This window comes from Microcaecilia unicolor, chromosome 1 (assembly GCF_901765095.1).
Source record: "Microcaecilia unicolor chromosome 1, aMicUni1.1, whole genome shotgun sequence".
NCBI lineage: Eukaryota > Metazoa > Chordata > Amphibia > Gymnophiona > Siphonopidae > Microcaecilia > Microcaecilia unicolor.
The window spans coordinates 717,329,518-717,350,924 of NC_044031.1; positions in this window are offsets into that span (position 1 = coordinate 717,329,518).

Genomic DNA, 21,407 nt, shown 5'->3' on the forward strand with positions numbered 1-21,407 from the left:
GCTCATGCCTTAATCCCTCCAGTGGTCATTTAGGACAACATTTTGTGACTTAGTCATGATTGAAACATATCTAGACCAAAATGTCTAAATTTTAGCCTTGGACATTTTTGCTATGTTACATTATGGCAGAAAAAAGTCCAAGTTTTGGGAATGCCCAAATTCCACCCCCAATACACCCCCTTGTGATTTGGATGCAATGCATATGAACTACATAGAAAGCCATCTTAAAAATGGGTTTCAAAAAATAGCGATTTGGCGTTTTAGCACTTTGTGCCACTTTTTGGACATTTTTCTGTTTTGAAAATGAGCCCCTATATTAACCAACTCACCTTTATCCTTAAAGTAACTAGTGAAACATCTTAGAATGTATTATCTTTTTGTAGCAACTGATTACATATTGACCCACAACCCAATTTTCACAGGACTACAGAACAAACATTGCTAAAGCAAGAACCAGGTACCCTGCCTGGACAGTCTGAACTGTTTAAGCTGTCAGAGAATGTAGTAGAAGCAGTTAGCTTAGCAGGGTTTAAAAAAAGGTTTGGATAGCTTCCTAAAAGAAAAGTCAATAAACCATTATTAAAATGGACTTGGTGAAGATCCACTGCTTATTTCTAGGATAAGCAGCATAAAAAGTGTTGTACTGTATTGGGATCTTGCCAGGTACTTGTGACCTGGATTGGCCACTGTTGGAAACAGGATGCTGGGCTTGATGGACTTTCGGTCTGTCCCAGTATGAAAATACTTGTGTACTTATAAGGTTTTCAATGTCTATTGATTAGTGGATCCCAAATTTGTCCTGGGGAAACCACTAGCCAGTCAGTTTTTCAAAACAGGCGTAATCAATATTCATGAAAGAGATTTGTAAGCAGGGGAAGCAGTTGGGAGTGGAGGAGTAGCCTAGTGGTTAATGCAGTAGACATTGATCCTGGGGAACTGGGTTCAAATCCCACCTCAGCTGCTCATGACTCTGGGCAAGTCACTTAACCCACCACTGCCCTGCATATAAAATAAGTACCTGCATATAACATGTAAACTACTTTGTAATCACAGAAAGGTATATCAAGTCCCCCCTTACCCAATTGTAGACCACTGATATAATGAGGATTCTGCGCTCCAGTCTCCCCAGAAGCAGCAAGAAAGATTGCAAAACAGGGAGCCCCTGTCAAGAGTGTGACAATGAAGCAGAGGCGTAGCCAGACAGCAGATTTTGGGTGGGCCTAGGCAAGAAGTGGGTGAGCACCAAGTGTTCTCCCCCTCCTCCCCCAAAAAAGAAATATCTAAGCTGGTGGGAAAATGTTTCTCTCCACCTTAGCAGTCTGCAGCAGGCATGCGCTGAAAACTGAGCATTCACATGTGCCAGTAATGTAGAGCACAACATTTTCATTACCATCAGGTGGAAGTCTTCAGCTGGTAGAGCTTGGAATCCCCATCAGCTACTGCTAAACATGTGCTACTGGTGAGTGGGCCTGAGCCCTAAGTGGGTGGGCCCTGGCCCACCTGTGGCTATGCCACTGTAATGAAGTTGCCAGTGTTCAAGCAAACCTTCAACACAGTTCTTCAAGCAGATAAATAATTTTGTTTACATGACTATCAGATATATACAGTGTACCAGTGCTTGAATTATTTGCACCTGGACTGGATATGCTGAACAATTTGTGTGGTTCTTTTTTCATTGAGGTTGCACTGATAAGCTGGGAATTGATGTCATTGGACATATTCATTAAAGATTAGCCCACCTTTTCCTACACTTTTTTGTTTTCTGTATTCCTCCCCTATCCTCGGAGTGAATGCAGATTTCTATGGGGCTGGAACTGGGGTAGTTAAAGAATATAAGAAATCACAGACGGGCTGTCTATTTTTAACTGCGGCAAAAATCAGCAATATTTGTATTTTGTAATTAACTCCACAGAATTTGCTTTCTTAACAATAAAACTATAATTGCACAACAAGGAGAGCACTATAAATTGTATTGCATCATGTAGTCAAGAAGATAAGTGGATGAGGGCAATTGTTGACAGTCATTAAGAGCCTTGTTGAAAACCTTTTTGCATGAAAGCTATTACATATGGGAATAGCCATTAGGACAATAGATCTAAATTGAACTATAAGTGTTTGGGGGAGGGGTTGGTTAGTTCTGAAACTGGTAAAGAAGTACATGATTTTCTTTTTAGATTTTTCCGCTTATATGGCCTGATATTACAAAAGGAGAGGGGTGACCAGCAGGAAAAAAAAAGAGGTGATAGCACCCTTGTATAAGTCTCTGGTGAAGGCCCCATTTGGAGAACTGCATGCAATTCTGGAGATCGAACCTATGGAAAGATATAAACAGGATGGAGTTGACTCAGAGGGTGGCTACCAAATTAGTAAATGGTCTCTGTCATAAAACATATAGGGACAGGCTTGTGGACCTCAACATGTATACACCGGGAGAGAGGCGGGAGAAAGGGGATATGATAGAGATGTTTAAATACCTCAGGGGCGTTAATGCACAGGAGGTGAGTCTTTTCCAAATGAAGGAAAACTCTGGAATGAGAAGGCATAGGATGAAGTTAAGAGGAAATAGGCTTAGGAGGAATCTAAGAAAATACTATTTCACGGAAATGGTGGTGGATGCGTGGAATGGCCTCCCAGTGGAGATCGTGGAGACGAGGACAGGCACGTGGGATCTCTTAGGAAAAGGAGGAGTTTGTGGTTACTGAGGAAGGGCAGACTGGATGGACCATTTGGCCCTTATCTGCCATCATGATTCTATATTCAAGAGCACAATTAATCAATTTTCAGCAGCATTATCCACAAAGAGCCACAGTGATCCACGAAGATATCTGGTTAGTGGTAATTTTCAGCTCGTTAACCAGATAAAACTATCCAGATAAAGGGGCCCTTTTACTAAGCAGCACTAAAAGGTGGTCTGCACTATCCCCAGCGTGGGTCTTTTCCACACGCTAAGACCACTTAATCGCATGGCCATTATTGCTGAAATAGACAAATTGCCCATTTCCCAGCAGTGCCAAATTTTCCCATTAACACAGGGCCATTAGTGCAGGAACACTTACCAACCCCTATTTTATAGGTGTTAAGGGCTCACGTGCTAACCATGCACTAATCTGTTAACACAGAACACACCTACATTCCACCCCAGACCCACCCCAGCACTAAAAAGAACTTTTTAGCATGTGGGTGGCACGTACATGCAAAAGCTACCACTGGAAACCTGAGCGTGCCCCGTAGTAGTGCATTGTAACCTACAGTAAGCATGCATTGGTGCTTACTGCAGCTTAGTAAAAGGGCCCCAAAGCAGCAAGAAGGCTGAACTAACTTTATCTAGTCAGCTATCTAAATAGCAGACTGAATATCAGCGCTGCCTGGTTAGCATAAACACTCATTGCCACTATCTGAATACCGGTGCTCAATATTCAGGGTATTTTAATCATGGTGGCCAGCATTTAAAAAAACAATGACCGACCTGACCAAATATGACATCATAGGCCCTGTACTCACATCTATGAATTTGGTTGCACCAAATCATAATTTGCAGTCTGACCTGAATTTAGAAATTGGCAACATAGGCAACTGGCTAGATATCCATTTTTTTTAAGGTACCAAATACCCCAGCTAAATTGGAGCTTGAATTCACTTTCTTTAGGACCATGCATAATTTTTGTGAAGAAACCTCTCCTTTCCATCTCTCTCTCCACTCCTGCCTATGGGTACCAGCATCTTAAATCCAGCACTGATTACACTCCACATTTCATATGATTAGGTCATAACAATATGGTAATTAAAGCGCCATTTCAGCCTGGAATACTGTGAAGACTGGATGCCACATAGATACACACATGGCTCAATAAACTTTCAGGTACAAACACTTGAGCTCCAGACTACAAGATGTGGAGGCTCGTTTTCAAAGCATATAAATATAGACTTACAAAGTTATGTAGGTTACGTGAAGGGACATTTTCAATAGTGCATCTTTGTCGGACTTTGGAATTTTGCAGTACACATACCAACCCCAAATAGGAAATGTACCCAATTTTGAAAGAAATATAAACATTCTATCTTTTTTTTTCAAAAATACCGTTTTGAACAAGGTTTTTTGCTCTGTGCACTCGGTTACCGCGGGTGCCTTTACTGCCACAACAATGGGTGGCAGTAAGTGCTCCCCCTCCCCCCACATTGCAATGCGGTAAGAATAATCACTGCATGGCTGTGTCTTTTTAGGGGCTTTTTACTCGCTGCAGTAAAAGGACCTTAGAGTGTGGAAAAAATCAGCCCCTGCTGCAACTTGGTAAAAGGACCCCTATCCTGCTTATTTTCGAAAGAGAAAAACGCCTATATTTCGACCCAAATCGGGAGATGGGCGTTTTTCTCGCAAAGGCGCCCAAATCGGTATAATCGAAAGCTGATTTTGGGCGTTTCCAACTGCACTCTGTCGCGGAAACGAATAAAGTTGACGGAGGTGTGTTGGAGGCATGGTGAAGGTGAGACTGGGGTGTGGTTATCAGCCGAGGAGAGATGGGCGTCTTTAGCTGATAATCGAAAAAAAGGTGTTTTTGCCACGATTTTGGGTCACTTTTTTTGGACCCTTGTTTTTCACGAACAAGTCCCAAAAAAGTGCCCCAACTGCCCAGATGACCACTGGAGGGAATCAGGGATGACCTCCCCGGACTCCCCCAGTGGTCAGTAAACCCCTCCCACCAAATAAACCCACTTTAAAAACTTTTTTTCCAGCCTCTATACCAGCCTCAAATGCCGTACCCACCTCCATGACAGCAGAATGTGTTCTATCCTGTGACAGTCTTTCCCTGGGTCAGATGTGGCTCTCGGGTGCACTACAGGGTCACATCAGCATTGCATTGTGGTGGGTGTAGGGTATTGGGCTCCGTGATTTCATTAGATTGTGTTACAGTCTCACGATGTTGGTAGTTGGTAGGCTCTTCTCCCATGGTGCTTTTCCCCCTGCCTACTGGGTCAGAGTGTGTCCAGTTTTGTTTCCGGTAGTCCATGAGGTAGTGGCCATTTTTGTAAGCCAGTTTTAGATCTCTTCCATGTGTTAGCCACGTTAGAGAACTTAGTTCTTACCTTGAATGTGACTGAAAGAGGGCATTGTACAGCATTCTGCCAGCTCGGACGTACTGCTAATCTCAGTACCAGGGAGACTCGTTGCCAGTGGGGCACAACCTCTGATCTGCAGTTAACTGTGAGTAAGCGTGCTTATTCCAATAAAGGAAGTTTTCGGAGAGATTAGTCTTCAGGTGTAAACTGGTGTGCCAAAGTTATACAGCAGCATCAAGTCCTAGAGGCCTGCGTGTATGCAGGTCCCTGGAGCACTTTTAGTGGGTACCGCAGTGCACTTCAGCCAGGTGGACCCAGGCCCATCCCCCCTACCTGTAACCCTTGTGCTGGTAAATGGGAGGCCTCCAAAACCCACTGTACCCCCATGTAGGTGCCCCCTTCACCCCTAAGAGCTATGGTAGTGTTGTACATTTGTGGGTAGTGGGTTTTGGGGGAGGGGGGTTGGGAGCTCAGCACCCGTGGTAAGGGAGCTATGCATGTGGGAACTTTTTCTGAAGTCCACCGCACTGACCTAGGGTGCCCAGTTGGTGTCCTGGCATATCAGGGGGGCCAGTGTACTATGAATCGTGGCCCCTCCCACGACCAAATGGCTTGGATTAGGACATTTTTGAGCTGGGCGTTTTTAGTTTCCATTATCGCTAAAAAAAACAAACGTCCAGCTCAAAAACTTCATTTTTTTGAAAATACGCTTTGGCCCTCTCCTTCACGGACCCGTTCTCGGAGATTAACGCCCATGGAGATAGGCATTTCCGTTCGATTATGCCCCCTCCACGTGTTTCTAAAGTAGGACATTTGAAATGGAAATGGTGAGAGTCTCAATCAGAGCCCTTTTGGATTCTGTAGCAAAGCAGTCCATGATGGCCAGGAGGTTATGGGATAGGCCTAGAGCCCATTTAAAGGAAAGAGAGAATCGCTATCCGGGCACCATCAAAATTAAGTGTATACATGGAGCATCCACAACTTCCCCTCTTCAGCTGGTTGAAGGTATCATTCTCCCAAAGACTCCCTATGAGTTAGTATTACATAGGGAGTGGGCCCATTCTTCCCTGTGTTTAAGGGAGGCAGAAAGGATGGTGACAACTAGAGCTTAAACTAAAAGAACAGGTGAGAAGGGAGAAATGAAAGTCCAGAGGCCAGATTTCTTCATCTGAAGATGACACTATAGGACCACTAGGAAGACCACAGAACACTTTTTAAAAGTGATTAAACAGAAAACTAAGATCTTATGGTTTGGAGATATAGATAGGGTTCCAACTAAAGAGCTGGTGTCACCAACAGGAGATATTTTAAAGATAAATGATCATTCTAAAATGGTGGGGATTATTCTGGATTCTGAATTAGTATTTGACAAACAAATCAGCGCCTTGAGTAAGAAGTTCTTTTTTAGTCTTAGAAAATTGTGGGCGTTTAGATCCTCATTACAACAAATTAACTTTAGGACTTTAGTTCAGGCAATCCTTCTTCCACAACTGGACTATTGGAATTAAGTTACAAAACAGGTTACAACTATTGCAGAATACTGCTGCCAGGTTGAATTTTGGAAGAGGATGTTTACCTCGTATGAGTAGAGAGGTGTGGTAGACGTGTTAGTCCACTTTTAAAGGTAATCAATAGAAATAAAACAAAATAAAACATGGAAAAGAAAATAAGATGATACCTTTTTTATTGGACATAATACATTTCTTATGTCCAATAAAAAAGGTATCTTATTTTCTTTTCCATGTTTTATTTTGTTTTATTTCTATTGATTACCTCGTATGCGAGACCTCCATTGACTGTTGGTCCAGCAGCATGTTAGATTTAAAATAGTTTGTCTAATTTTTAAATCAATTTATGGGTTGAATTCAGAAGACTTTGGAAAATTAATTGTGATACCTTCTTCTAGATGTAGCCTTTGTTATTATCATACCCTACAAATAGGTTATCCCACTCTTTAAAACATACGCTTAAAATCTGCTTTTGAACATTCCTCCCCATTCCAAGGGTTAGGCTCTGGAATGAGTTACCTATGGAAATGAAATATTTACCACCATACTTGTCTAAAAACTTACTTATTTGAATAGTAATATGGATGCCTAATTATTGATTGCATTTTTATTAACTGTATAACCCTTGATTGTAAAGGCCATCTTGTCTGTTAACCATTCTGAATCCCTTACTGGAGAAATCATGGTATACAGAACGCAGATAGAATAAAATAGAAAAGTAGGATGATCAGAAGACAGATGAAAGGGAAGGTTACAGGCCATGGAGAAATTGAATAAGATAGGCAAATGCCTGGGCTAGCAGAAGAGTTCATAAGAAAATTTTCCTCCTCTCCACAGGAAGAGAGAGCAGATGCAGCTCTTATGTAAGCTTTCAAACACGCTAGTTCCCTGAGAAAGGATGGGTAACCTCAGTTTTATCTTGAGGGAGGTTTGTTGCATCTTTTTTTTTGTTACAGTTGTACCCCGTGCTTTCCCACTCATGGCAGGCTCAATGTGGCTTACATGGGGCAATGGAGGGTTAAGAGACTTGCCCAGAGTCAAAAGGAGCTGCCTGTGCCTGAAGTGGGAATTGACCTCAGTTCCTCAGGACCAAAGTCCACCACCCTAACCACTAGGCCACTCCTCCACTCCACTTGAAGTCCTGGATCAGTTAGGGACAGGAGCAGAGCAATTGTTAGTTCCCCAAGCATTCTGGGAAACCATGTTGTGACTGGCCCATCCTTTTAGCAGGACATAAGGATATACAGAATACCTTGGATTTTTAAGGAGCTTTACAACTGCTGGAAATACTATTCAGATGAAACCAATAATCCAAGACAAACTTTTGGAGAACTATGAAACAGAAGGAAGGTTCAACAAGGCATAAACATGCTCTGGCACAGTGTTGGAGTCTTCTCTATCCCTGGCACCAATGCCTGAAACCGATTCCACTAAAATCAAGATAAAGAATCAGAAATGGTAATGGAATATTCATAATTAAACATTGCAACACTAGAGCATGTAACAGTTCTACAACCAACCTTTATGTTGCAGGCTGCTTATTAATGTTATTTATTTATTGGATTTAGTAGCTCAAGGTGAGTTGTGAGTTGCATTCATGGATTTCCCTTGAAGACTTACAATCAAATTTTGTACCTGAGGCAGTGGAGGGTTAAGTGACTTCCTGAAGATCACATAGAATAGCTGTAGAATTTGAACCAGTCTTCCCTGGTTGTCAGCCTTATGTTCTAGCTATGAGGCTATACCTCCATTCCCCCCCCCCCCCCCCCCCCCAAGCCATAACAGCAACCAACACTGGGAATAACTGTAAAAATGCAAAGTTTTTACACCAGAACAATATTGTCTACTTCTCTGGTGATGGTTCAACACAGGATGCACTCTTAAATATATACCAAATCCATATCCACCAGATGCATCAATGAATAATTCCAAATCCTGATTCAATAACATTGATTTCTACCACATTGATATTCAATTAAACTACTGCAAAAATGTTTTCAAACTATTAAATTGTCCTTAATCTGATGAGGAAACCACACATAATTATGCTTATGCCATACACCCCCACCTTGTAAATGCTTTTCCCATTTGTATTACTTGACAGGTAAAATGAAAATGTCCAAACAACATCTGCAACTTCCTCAATATAACTTTTGATTGTTTATCGAACAACTCAATCCTATCTGCCAATTTTTATATTTTGTATCACAAGAAGTGAGATTCCATTTGCACAGAATTTAATTCAATATATATATAAATATCAGCATTATGGAAGGACCCTCAGACTTCTCCGTTGTTAATGGAATCTCAAATTTGTTTGCCGAATCCTCTGGTGTGTTCTTGGCATGCGTTTAAGAGTTGTGCTTGACACACAACTCTTGAGCACATGCACCATGAACAGTCCTCCCCCTGGACTCCCTAATGCTGAATGTTAAAGTTCCTAAATTTGCATATCATTAGCATTCAGCATTAGGGAGTTCCTTCACCGTGTTGTTGTGGCAGTATTTTTCTGGCACTGTTTAGTACAACGCCGGAGTAGCTATGCCCTTGGCTTTTGCCATCAAAGCATCAAGCCTCACCCTACATAATAAATGAACTGCTGACTCAAAAGAGGCATATTACACCATTCAAAGAACAGGATCAATAAAGGTGTTAATACCCTACCCAAGTAAGGTAAATTGTGAATTAACCTTTATTTTCCAGGGTCCTTTTGGAGATAACACCTAGTGGGGATACTGCTATGTTCTTTAAAGGTTGAACATCAACTGACTCAGCTGTCTTACCTAAGTGCACCTCATTCTCTAACTTCTCAATCAAAATATTCCTCCTCACTCTGACTGATGGTGAATTCTGAGCCCTATGATGTTAATTTGGCCCATCAAACAGTATAACAAAACAAAATCATCCAACAACATTTTTGCCACTCCTTTAATGCTTCTGTATTAATTGGAGAAAGATCCTGGGGTACCTAAGCATCAAAGGGACTGCCCTCTGATTGATTCCCCCTCTCCCTCCCCCCCCCCACACACACCTTCTTCCCCCACCCCACCCCACCCCACACACACACCTTCTGGCAAGAACTGCATTTATATCTAAAATAACAATGAATTCTCTTGCATTGCCTCACATAATACTGAAAACGAGCATTGTTCTGTGCACTTAGCAGTGAGCCAAATTTATTTATTTATTTTATTGCATTGCATTTGTATCCCACATTTTCCCACCTCTTTGCGGGCTCAGTGTGGCTTACAATATAAGATGAATGGTGGAAATACAATTCGTTACAACTTGGTTATGGATTACATTGTGAAGAGTTATGCGAGACAATCAAAGTGTCGTTAAGGAATATAGCAATGGAACAAAACTTTGAAACATAGGAAGGAGACAAAGGGAAGCTAACAGGGCAGTATTAAGATACGAAGACATATGATAGAAATAGTTCTGTGAGTCAAGGAATGAGTGAGGTGAGGTTATGGGGGATGAGAGTTCGGGAGTGGATGTATTGATGCGTTAATGGACATTGGGTGTGGATTTTATGTGTTTTGGTTCTTTCCGTAAGTATTTTCAAAAAGATGGGTCTTCAATAATTTGCGGAAGGGGCACAGCTAGCTGACTGAATACCTCCCCATCCCTCTGACAAAACTCCATCTATATGGATAGCAAATTACTATTCCTTACCGATGCCATCTGTAAGGCAATCACAGGCTGCCTTCAACTCAGTGTTGCTGAGGTCATTTCCACCAACCAGATATCCTACATGTCGAAAGCCCCAGTTATTTGCTTTATCTTTTGCTAAACTCTTATGAAACAGATAATCATAATTCAGCTAGGTCCAACTCCCATACATAAGGTGCGCCCTCAGTATCATATCTGAATAGTGCAATAAACTGGATACAAAGTGGGTTTGTCTTATCCCAAAATACTAGAAGACATATGAAATGCCAATACCCAATTATAAATGGAGTGAGGCACCCTGTAAAAGGAGATGGCTAATTTTGGATGGGCCTGAGCCCAAAGTGAGTATGCCCCGGCCCACCTGTGGCTAGGCCACTGCTTCATCTGATTCAGAAACAGAAGAGATAGTAGAAGGAAAGGGGTATGAATTTCAGTCAGTTGGATGTTAACAAGCAATTAGCACTAATTGGCATTAATTAAGATTTATGTTCACAGCATGGTGTGCATAAATTCCAAGTTGCATAGTTGAAAAGGGGGCATGGTTATGAACGTGGAATGGGCGGGCCATGGGCATTTGTACAGTCTGTATCTAATTTAGGTGTGAGTGGAGGAGTAGCCTAATGGTTAGTGCAGTAAGCTTTGGTCCTGGCAACCTGGGTTCAAGTCCCACTGCAGCTCCTCGTGACCTTGGGCAAGTCACTTAACCCTCCATTGCCCCAGGTACAAAAAACTTAGATTGTGAGTCCCCTAGGGACAGAGGAAGTACTTGTATATAATGTGTACAGCGCTGCATACATCTAGTAGCGCTAAAGAAATGATTAGTAGTAGTAGTAGAATGTACTAGGAGTGCAGCAAGGGAGGAACAGACAGAGATATACTCAAGAAGTACACACATTTAATTTGATTACTCCTTTAGATAGTCAAGGGTCACAGAAATCACATAGAAAGGGTTGACGTATGACAATGGGCTTGCCGCACGCCAATCCAGAACTACCGCTGACAGCAGCATAGCCAGACCTCAACAGAAGGAGGGGCCAGAGCCCAAGGTGGGGAGCACATTTTGGCTCACCTCCTGCTGTCGCCCTCCCACCGCCACCTCTGCCCCCCCCCCCCCCCCGCCACTTCTGCCTGCCCGTCACTCACCACCAGTGCCACCGCCACCAGAAACCTTGGCTGGTGGGGGTCCCCAACCCCTGCCAGCTAAACCATTTGTCCTGCGCTGGTCTTACATTGCTGACACCCTGTCCTGCTTTCAGTGCCATGCACACTCATTTTAATGATACTGAGCATGCGCACTAAGTTTCATTAAAACGAGCGTGCACGGCGCTGAAAAACAGGACAGACCACCACCAATGTAAGACCAATGTGGGACAGATGCCTTAGTTGGCAGGGGTTGGGTACCCCTGCCAGCCAAACCGAGGGCCCCGGAGCCAGTTCGAGGGAGCCCAGGCCCCCATGGCCCCCATAGCTACGCCACTGACTGCTGGGCTACATCAGGAGCCCAGCGGTAGTTCCCACCCTCAGAGCATGTCATTTCCAGCGCTACAAAAATATTTTCTATTTTTGTAGCACTGGTGTTTACCCGGCAGTAATCAGGCAGCACAGGTTTAGCGTGGGAGCCCTTACCACCACAATGGGTGGCGGTAAATGCTTCCCCCCCCCCCCCACCCAAGAAAATGGCCGTGCGGTAAGTGGTTCACTTACCACACAGCCATTTCTTGTCGAGAAAAAACGACGGCCTTTTACCCGCTGTGGTAAAAGAGAGCCTCAGCACGCATCAAAAACACGCGCTGACTCTAGCGCAGGTTCTCTTTACCACAGCTTAGTAACAAGACCCTTAAAGAGAAAATATGACAATATTTCTTCACTGTTCGAAAAAGCTAGTACTGACAAAAGTGTGAGCTAACACTAAATAAATGTGAAAACACAGTAAAAAAAAAAAAAAGGTCAACAAATAAGTTGCAGACAACAGCTCTTCACTTTAAATCAATTAAATTCCATTACCCCTCCCCCCCATACAAAGAAGGATCCAGAAGAGGTGAGGGAAAATTTGAAATTCTGATTTTTGCTCATAAGCATCATCAACAGAAAAGGTGTGAAGAAAAGAGTTGCATTTGTTGGCTTCTGTAGAATGAATTCTTTGTTCCCCTTAGCTCTCCAGGTTGCCTTGCAGCAAGCAGCAGAGCTGTGAACATCTGGCTTTTTCAGCAGGGGTCTAGTTCTGCATTGGGTGCTGGCTTATATTGTTCTTCTTAATCAAGCACACAAGGCATACAGCCTTGGTTTTGTGGCAGCTGGTGAACTGCTTTGGCATTGCTTTCCTACACGTTCTGCTAGTTGCTGCTTTGTTCCAGTGAACAGGATGGATGGATGTCCTGCCATGGATGACGGAATGACTGAAAACACCGCGCTTGTGAATTATGTCATATAAATCAGTTAACTTTTCATTTTAATTACTTTAGGAAAATAAATATTTTTTAGGCAGGGTGAGGAGTTCAACTTTTCTTTCTTTTATACTGGAGACTATTTCTCAGAAAGCAAGCTTGTCCTTTAAAAAACTAATTCTCTATAAAAAAAAAAAGGGGGGGGGGTATGCAATTTTGTGCAAGAAGCTTATGCCATAATCACAAATACAGTAGGATAAATATAAATCAATACCTAGAATGATGAATACCTAGAAAGATGGTATATTGGAAAGGCAATGTTGACTTAACGTTAGACTGAATAGAAGAAGATTCATGGGTCAAGTGATCATAATGCTTTCAAGAGCTGGAATGAAAGCAGATATTCTGAATGTGTCTGAATCGGTGAAGTTGTGATTTGGGACAATAAAGAAAGGAAAGAATGCTGTGAACCAAGGAACTGGGTAAGCTACATTGTTGCCAGACATTTTGGAATTCTTAATAGAAAAGAATGCTACAGATCTTCTTAATGCAATTAAGAAAGAATTCAGAATATAACTGTCCTTTGTGTAAAGTCCAAGCTAGGAAACTGATGCATTTAGGAGAAATGTTTACTCTTATACCATATAATTAATAAATGGCACAGAAATATAGGGCCATTTTTTCTAAACAATCAGTACACAATGTGATTTTGCTCATGGGGGATCCTACATTAATAAGCATAGGTTCCTTTCTATCCTATAAAAGCATGCCAGAGAATAGTGGTAATCAGCAGACCTAAAGGGGGGGGGGGGCTAAAAGATCACAATCTTCTCCTGAGTGCATCTGCACCCCAATACTGCCGTCATCTGGCACGGTGTACTGCATGGAAGCCAACTTTTCAAAATTAAGCCCAATGGAAATAACCCCTCCATGGACATATACAAAGAATTTTCTCAACATTGGGGGTGCTCAAGCACCCACAGCACCCACAGAGCCGGCTCCTATGGTGTACTGTGACACTCACTTTGACAACACTGAAACCTTTCCTGACCTGATGTCAGATGATTAAAGCTACATGTCAACACACCAAGCTTCAAGTGTCTATCCATTGGGTAATGTGGGATGTTTCACATTGCCATCGATTCCCATGGCCCACATTGTGTGCTGTCATCCCTTGTTCACATCTGTACCAACATATGGTGGATGTAGAAAGGGGAACGACCAATGAGCAACATGCCATGCACACTTCAGCAATTAAATGTGCTTGAAACAAATTGTAGTCAAAAGACATCTTCCCTGATTGTGAATGTGTAACAGCCGCCAAACCAGACCTATACATATTGACATAGACCAATGTTAACGCAGACACATGAGGGAGACACTCTCCTTCTCCCCCTCACAAGTACTCTTCCTCCTGATCTATAGCATGGCTGTGGTGTGCTAAATCATAAGCGGGCAAACACAGCGGGGGTGACACGAAGGATGATGCAGAAAAAAACACGTCCAATGGACTAAAAAGTTCACATCAGGTGCTTTATTAAAATCAAGTGGACTCGACACGAATCGTGTTGCGGCCTCACGGGCCTGCCTCAGGAGTCCCTGTAGGTTGTAGTGGTGTGAATATATAATGTTCTGCAAAACGCAAAAGCAACACTCCTCAGGAAAGCATAAAAACAGTTCTGGAGCGATGTTACATCAAGTCACAGCTGAATAGTAGCAACCATATCACATGAGGAGGGTGGGATGTTCAATACACTATAGCAAGTGACCCTTCATGTGACAGGGAAATCAGAGGTGGCACCAATAAGGGTTGGGTGCCTACCCTCACACTCAGACTATCAGGCTCATTTTTGAAAGAAATGGACATCCAAAAAGAGACATAAATTGGCACTTGGACGTCCATCTCACAGAGACATCCAAATCGGTATAATCAAAATACGATTTTGGCTGTCTTTCTCAGAAGTCCGTCACAAGGACGTCCAAATCTCAAGGGGGCTTATCGGAGGCATGGTTGAGGCAGGACTTGGGCATTCCTAACATTTGGACATCTTTGAGCCATAATGGAACAAAGCAAAGACGTCCAGGACTAAAACTTGGATGTTTTCACCCAGACCTGTTTTTATTATGAATAAGGCACAAAAAGGTGCCCAAAATGACCAGATGACCACTGGAGGGAATCGGGGATGGCCTCCCATTACTCCCCTAGTGGTCACTAACCCCTCCCACCCTCAAAAAACATGATTAAAAATATTACTTGCCAGCCTGTATGCCAGCCTCAGATGTTATACTCAGGTCCATGACAGCCCATGCAGGTCCCTGGAGTAGTTTAGTAGTTGGTGCAGTTCATTTCAGACAAGTGGAGGAAACAGCAAGGCCTCCAAAACCCACCAGAAACCCTCTGTACCCACATATAGGTGCCCTCCTTCACCCATAAGGGCTATAGTAGTGGTGTACAGTTGGAGGTAGTGGGTTTGGGGGGGTTGTGGGGGGCTCAATACACAAGGTAAGGGAGCTGTGTACCTGGAAGCAGTTTATGAAGTCCACTGCAGTGCACCCTAGGGTGCCCGATTGCTGTCCTGGCATGTCAGGGGGACCAGTGTACTAAAAATGCTGGCTCCTCCCAAATCCAAATGGCTTGAATTTGGACGTTTTAGACTTGGACGTCTTTGGTTTCAAAAATGGCCGAAAATCAAAGACGTCCAATTCCAAGGATGCCCAAATCCAAGGACGTCCAAGGTATTTTTGAACACAAAGATGGACAGCCAAATCTGGGGGTATAGGGGAGTGTAATTTATGAATATCAGAGGGTAGAGTTAATTTATTCCACCACTGGTCCCTTTAAAAAATAGTGGGCCTAGCTTAGGGACCACTATCTTGCTGTTGCTGTGGCCAGGAACATGCATATGTCCCTGCTACAACAACACAACTATACACTTACTGCATTAGTTACTAATCTGCTATGCTGAGGTACCACTAGTTTGTGACATCTGTGGTAAATTTTGCTGAAATAAAATGCTAGGATTCTTGCCTTTGAGGTTTCCTTGAAAATAAATTATTTCTTTGAAGAGATACAAATCATATATTTGTGGACGCTACTTATTTAGAAGATTTCACTTTGGCTAAATACCAAGTAGGGTAGAGTATTAGTCTTGGGGTGTTGGGATGAGAGACTACTAATTGTTGCTTAAGGCTTGGCTGGGCTTGTAACTGTACTGTAGGCCAGTTTCCCAAGTCGGTCCTAGAGTACCCCCTTGCCAGTCAGGTTTTCAGGATATCCATTAAGAATATGCATGAGATTGATTTGCATACACTGATTCCATTGCATACAAATCTCTTTCATGCATATTTATTGTGAATATCTTGAAAATCTGACTGGTAAGGGGGTACCTCCAGGACCAACTTGGGAAACACTCCTGTTGGAAATGTTTTTTTGCTTTATTTTATTTTGCATTTTTAAAAAATATTCTTGATAATTATTTCTGCAGTAAATAAGATCAATTCTTTCTTGTGAATGCTTTTTGATTGTTTTGCAGTGTTTTATTTTTTATAGTCTCAAATCTTTCTTTTGCTTGCTATTGTAACTCTAAAGACATTTTTTTTTCTAAAATTAAAAAAAAATATGATACCATGGCTTAGTAAATACCTCTGAAAGTCACATACAGTAATATGAACAAGATCAATATGCAGTCAGGATATGAACTTATAATGTGAAGCATTTAACTTAGGGGTCCTTTTACTAAAGGGTTTTAAAACCTAAATGCACATTTACTGCCAGATTCTATATATTGCGCCTTAATTTCTGTGTGGAAATCAAAGCGTATTCTCTAATAATGCATATAATTTAATTGTTTAGCTATTCAGCACTGCCAGTTGGATGTTAACAAGCAATTATCAGCACTAATTGGAAGTAAGATTTACATGCACAACTCACTAACTGTATTCTGTAATGCGGTGTGCGTAAATTCTAAGTTGTGTAGTTGAAAAGGGGGCGTGGCCAGGAGCAGGGTGTAGGCATTTGTAAAATCTATGCTCGTTGTTATAGAATACACCTGCTCTGCATCTAATTTAGGCGTCGGGATTTACGCCAAGTAAAACATGGCGTAAATGGCCATGACTAAATTTGGTTGTGTGGAGAGGTGCTCGGTGTATTCTATATACCGAGTGGAAATTTAAGCCTATTCTATAAAATGTAGGCATACTTTAGAAAATACACCTTGGTGTATTTTCTTTCCACATGGAATTTTCAGGCACCATATACAGAATCTAGTCCTTAGCATGCCAGAAAAGGCTTACTGCAAAACACATTAAAGCATTTTACGATTTATTTTTACATATTAGCTTGCGCTAAACTGTGTGTTAGGTATTTTTTTTAAACTATTTTTTGCAGGAGCGTGTATAAAAGCATTATCCAGCTAGTGCATTGTGATTAACATGTTCTAACTGGATAATGCAGGGTTAACACGGGGCCCTTAGTATTATTCCAAGAAGCATATGGTAGTGTTATCTAATAATAAACAGTATATGTGCTTTGTGATCAGTATGTTTTTTTTTAGTCCTGATCATGATTTTTTGTATGTCTGTATGTAGGCAGGAGAATGAAATGATTTATGTTTTTATTTATTTTTGTATTGTTTAATTACTACTACTACTACTACTATTTAGCATTTCTATAGCGCTACAAGGCGTACGCAGCTCTGCACAAAAATAGAAGAAAGACAGTCCCTGCTCAAAGAGCTTACAATCTAATCAACAAAAATAAAGTAAGCAAATCAAATCAATTAATGTGTACAGGAAGGAGGAGAGGAGGGTAGGTGGAGGCGAGTGGTTACAAGTGGTTATGAGTCAAAAGCAATGTTAAAGAGGTGGGCTTTCAGTCTAGATTTAAAGGTGGCCAAGGATGGGGCAAGACTTAGGGACTCAGGAAGTTTATTCCAGGCGTAGGGTGCAGCGAGACAGAAGGCACGAAGTCTGGAGTTGGCAGTAGTGGAGAAGGGAACAGATAAGAAGGATTTATCCATGGAGCAGAGTGCACGGGAAGGGGTGTAGGGAAGGACGAGTGTGGCGAGATACTGGGGAGCAGCAGAATGAGTACATTTATAGGTTAGTAGAAGAAGTTTGAACAGGATGCGAAAACGGATAGGGAGCCAGTGAAGCGACTTGAGGAGAGGGGTAGTATGAGTAAAGCGACCCTGGCGGAAGACGAGACGGGCAGCAGAGATTTGAACCGATTGGAAAAGGGAGAGGTGAGCTAGAGATGGTAGAAAAAGCCATGGGATGAGATTAATGAACCAAGGGAAGAAGTGTAGATAGAAAAGAGGAGGGGACCAAGAACAGAACCCTGAGGTACGCCGACAGGCAGAGGGATAGAAGTAGATGAGGATCCACCAGAGTGAACACTAAAGGTGCGGAGGGAGAGGTAGGAAGAGAACCAGGAAAGGACAGAGCCCTGGAATCCAAGTGAGGACAGGGTATCGAGAAGTATGCTGTGATCGACAGTGTCAAAAGAAGCGGAAAGATCAAGAAGAATGAGGATGGAATATTGACCTCTGGATTTAGCCAGTAATAGGTCATTGGAGACTTTAGTAAGCGCAGTTTCGGTTGAGTGGAGAGGGCGAAAACCAGATTGTAGTGGGTCAAGAATAGCATGTGAGGAGAGAAAATCAAGGCAGCGGCGGTGAACAGCACGCTCAAGTAATTTGGAGAGAAATGGAAGGAGGGAGATGGGTCGGTAATTAGAGGGACAAGTAGGGTCAAGTGAAGGCTTCTTAAGGAGAGGTGTGACCACAGCATGTTTAAAGGCAGCAGGGACAGTCGCAGTGGAAAGTGAGAGGTTGAGAATGTGACAGATAAAAGGAATAAGAGCAGGAGAGATGGCATTGAGAAGGTGGGTGGGAATGGGATCAGAGGAACAGGTGGTACATTTTGAGGAAGAAAGGAGAAGTGTAGTTTCCTCAATAGTAACTTCAGGAAAGGAGGAAAGGGAATGAGGGGAAGGAGAGAGAGGGGAATGGACTAGTGGAGGGAGAGGTGGCGAGGTAGAGAATGCAAGGTTTATTACTACTACTACTACTACTACTATTTAGCATTTCTATAGCGCTACAAGGCATACGCAGCGCTGCACAAACATAGAAGAAAGACAGTCCCTGCTCAAAGAGCTTACAATCTAATAGACAAAAAATAAATAAAGTAAGCAAATCAAATCAATTAATGTGAACGGGAAGGAAGAGAGGAGGGTAGGTGGAGGCGAGTGGTTACAAGTGGTTACGAGTCAAAAGCAATGTTAAAGAGGTGGGCTTTCAGTCTAGATTTAAAGGTGGCCAAGGATGGGGCAAGACGTAGGGGCTCAGGAAGTTTATTCCAGGCGTAGGGTGCAGCGAGACAGAAGGCGCGAAGTCTGGAGTTGGCAGTAGTGGAGAAGGGAACAGATAAGAAGGATTTATCCATGGAGCGGAGTGCACGGGAAGGGGTGTAGGGAAGGACGAGTGTGGAGAGATACTGGGGAGCAGCAGAGTGAATACATTTATAGGTTAGTAGAAGAAGTTTGAACAGGATGCGAAAACGGATAGGGAGCCAGTGAAGGGTCTTGAGGAGAGGGGTAGTATGAGTAAAGCGACCCTGGCGGAAGATGAGACGGGCAGCAGAGTTTTGAACCGACTGGAGAGGGGAGAGGTGACTAAGTGGGAGGCCAGCAAGAAGCAGATTGCAGTAGTCTAAACGAGAGGTGACAAGGGTGTGGATGAGGGTTTTGGTAGAGTGCTCGGAAAGAAAGGGGCGGATTTTACGGATGTTGTAAAGAAAGAAACGACAGGTCTTGGCGGTCAGCTGGATATGAGCAGAGAAGGAGAGAGAAGAGTCAAAGATGACCCCAAGGTTTCGAGCTGAGGAGACAGGGAGAATGAGAGAGCCATCAACAGAAATAGAAAACAGGGGGAGCGGGGAGGTGGGTTTGGGGGGGAAAATGGGAAGCTCGGTTTTGGTTTATCTTTTGAATCTTGTCGTGAAATTACTGTGTATGTTGTTTTTTTTTTGTAACCTGCCCAGAACTTTGGATGAAGCAGGATATAAATTTGACAACTAACTAAATAAATAATCCCCTAAATAGGAGGTGGTAAGTGCTATCATGTTAATTTTTTGCAGATATCATGTGCTAATGTGAACGTTAGCACATGACCTGCAAAGAACAAAAAATTCCTGCAAAACATGCTGCAGTAAATCTGAGCTTAGCATGTTCTAATGTGGGACTTTCCAGTGCACCTTAGTAAAAGGACCCCTTAAACATTTTTAAAATTATATCTATATTCTGCAGCACTACCCATAAATACCCAGATTGAAAAGCAATAATTGTTAGACCAAGTTCCAATTTGCTATACTAGGATCAACTATATCATTTTACAAGTAAATGAAAGCAAAGGAGGAAGATGTTGCTCTTTATCAACATGTGTACTGCAGAAATAATGAGAAGATATTACATATTGTGATCTCAGTAGAGATATCTAGTTAATAGGGAAGTTCTGCTAGAAGGACATTACAGTAAGCACCTGTATAGCATGGCCAAAGTCATTGAGAATGCTGAAATGATATAAATAAATATATGTTTCCAAATCTGGCTATAATATTCTTTACTAGACTATACAGATTGCTGGAAAAATTCTAGTAAAGTATAAAGTCTTCAGCAGAATGTAGCAGCTGGCAAACCCTATTATAAAGCAATTTTCAGGAGGTTTAGAATGGGATAGAAAGCAGCAAATGGCAGGGAGAAAATAGGGAATTCAAGCAGGTTGTACATTGTCAGTTATTCTGTACTCAGTAGCAGTGAACCCGCTAATGGAACAAGCAGAGAGCATAGAGTCTTAAAACTGTCAGCAGGGAGGCAGCCCTGAGGAGAATCTGTACAGACAACTCAGTACAACAATAAGCGCAGATACTGCAAAGGAGATACCTTAGCAATAAGTTACATCAAAAAAAATTGCCAACTGGGAAAAGATGAAGTTTAGCATGTCAGAATCTGGTCTCGCATTTGGTGTTAGTCGAAAAAAATCATGGAAACATACTCCTTACCCCTATTCCCAAAGATAATAAAAAAAAAATCAAGTGACATTACTAACTATCGCCCAATTGCCTCCATACCATTGTTAACAAAGTTAATGGAGAGCATGGTAGCCAAACAACTTGTGGGATACTTGGATAAATTCTCCATCTTACATGTTTCTCAAACCGGTTTTCGCTCCCTATACAGTACTGAAACGGTATTGGTTACCCTTATATCCAAGTTTAAACAACAAATTGATGCTGGAAAGAATATACTCCTTTTGCAATTCGATATGTCCAGCACATTTGATATGATTGACCGTAACATCTTGGTGCATCTTTTGGACTATTTCAGAATAGGTGGACCTGTCCTTGAATGGTTCAAGGGCTTTCTCTCACTTAGATCCTATCGTGTGAAAGTAAACTCAACCTTATCATCCTCATGGAATGCAGCCTGCGGAGTCCCTCAAGGATCGCCACTGTCCCATATACTATTTAATATAATGATGACCCCATAGCTAATGCCCTATCCAGACTAGGTTTAAATCCTTTTATTTATGCAGACGACGTAACAATATATATACCTTTCAGCAAGAACTTGAAAGAAATTACTAATCAAATTACTCTTGGACTGACCACAATGGAAAAATTGGCAAATTCCTTCCCTCTGAAACTAAACGCCAAAAATACCCACTGTCTCATTTTATCGTCTCAATATAACAATTATAATCCCACCACTTTAAATACCCCCAACCTT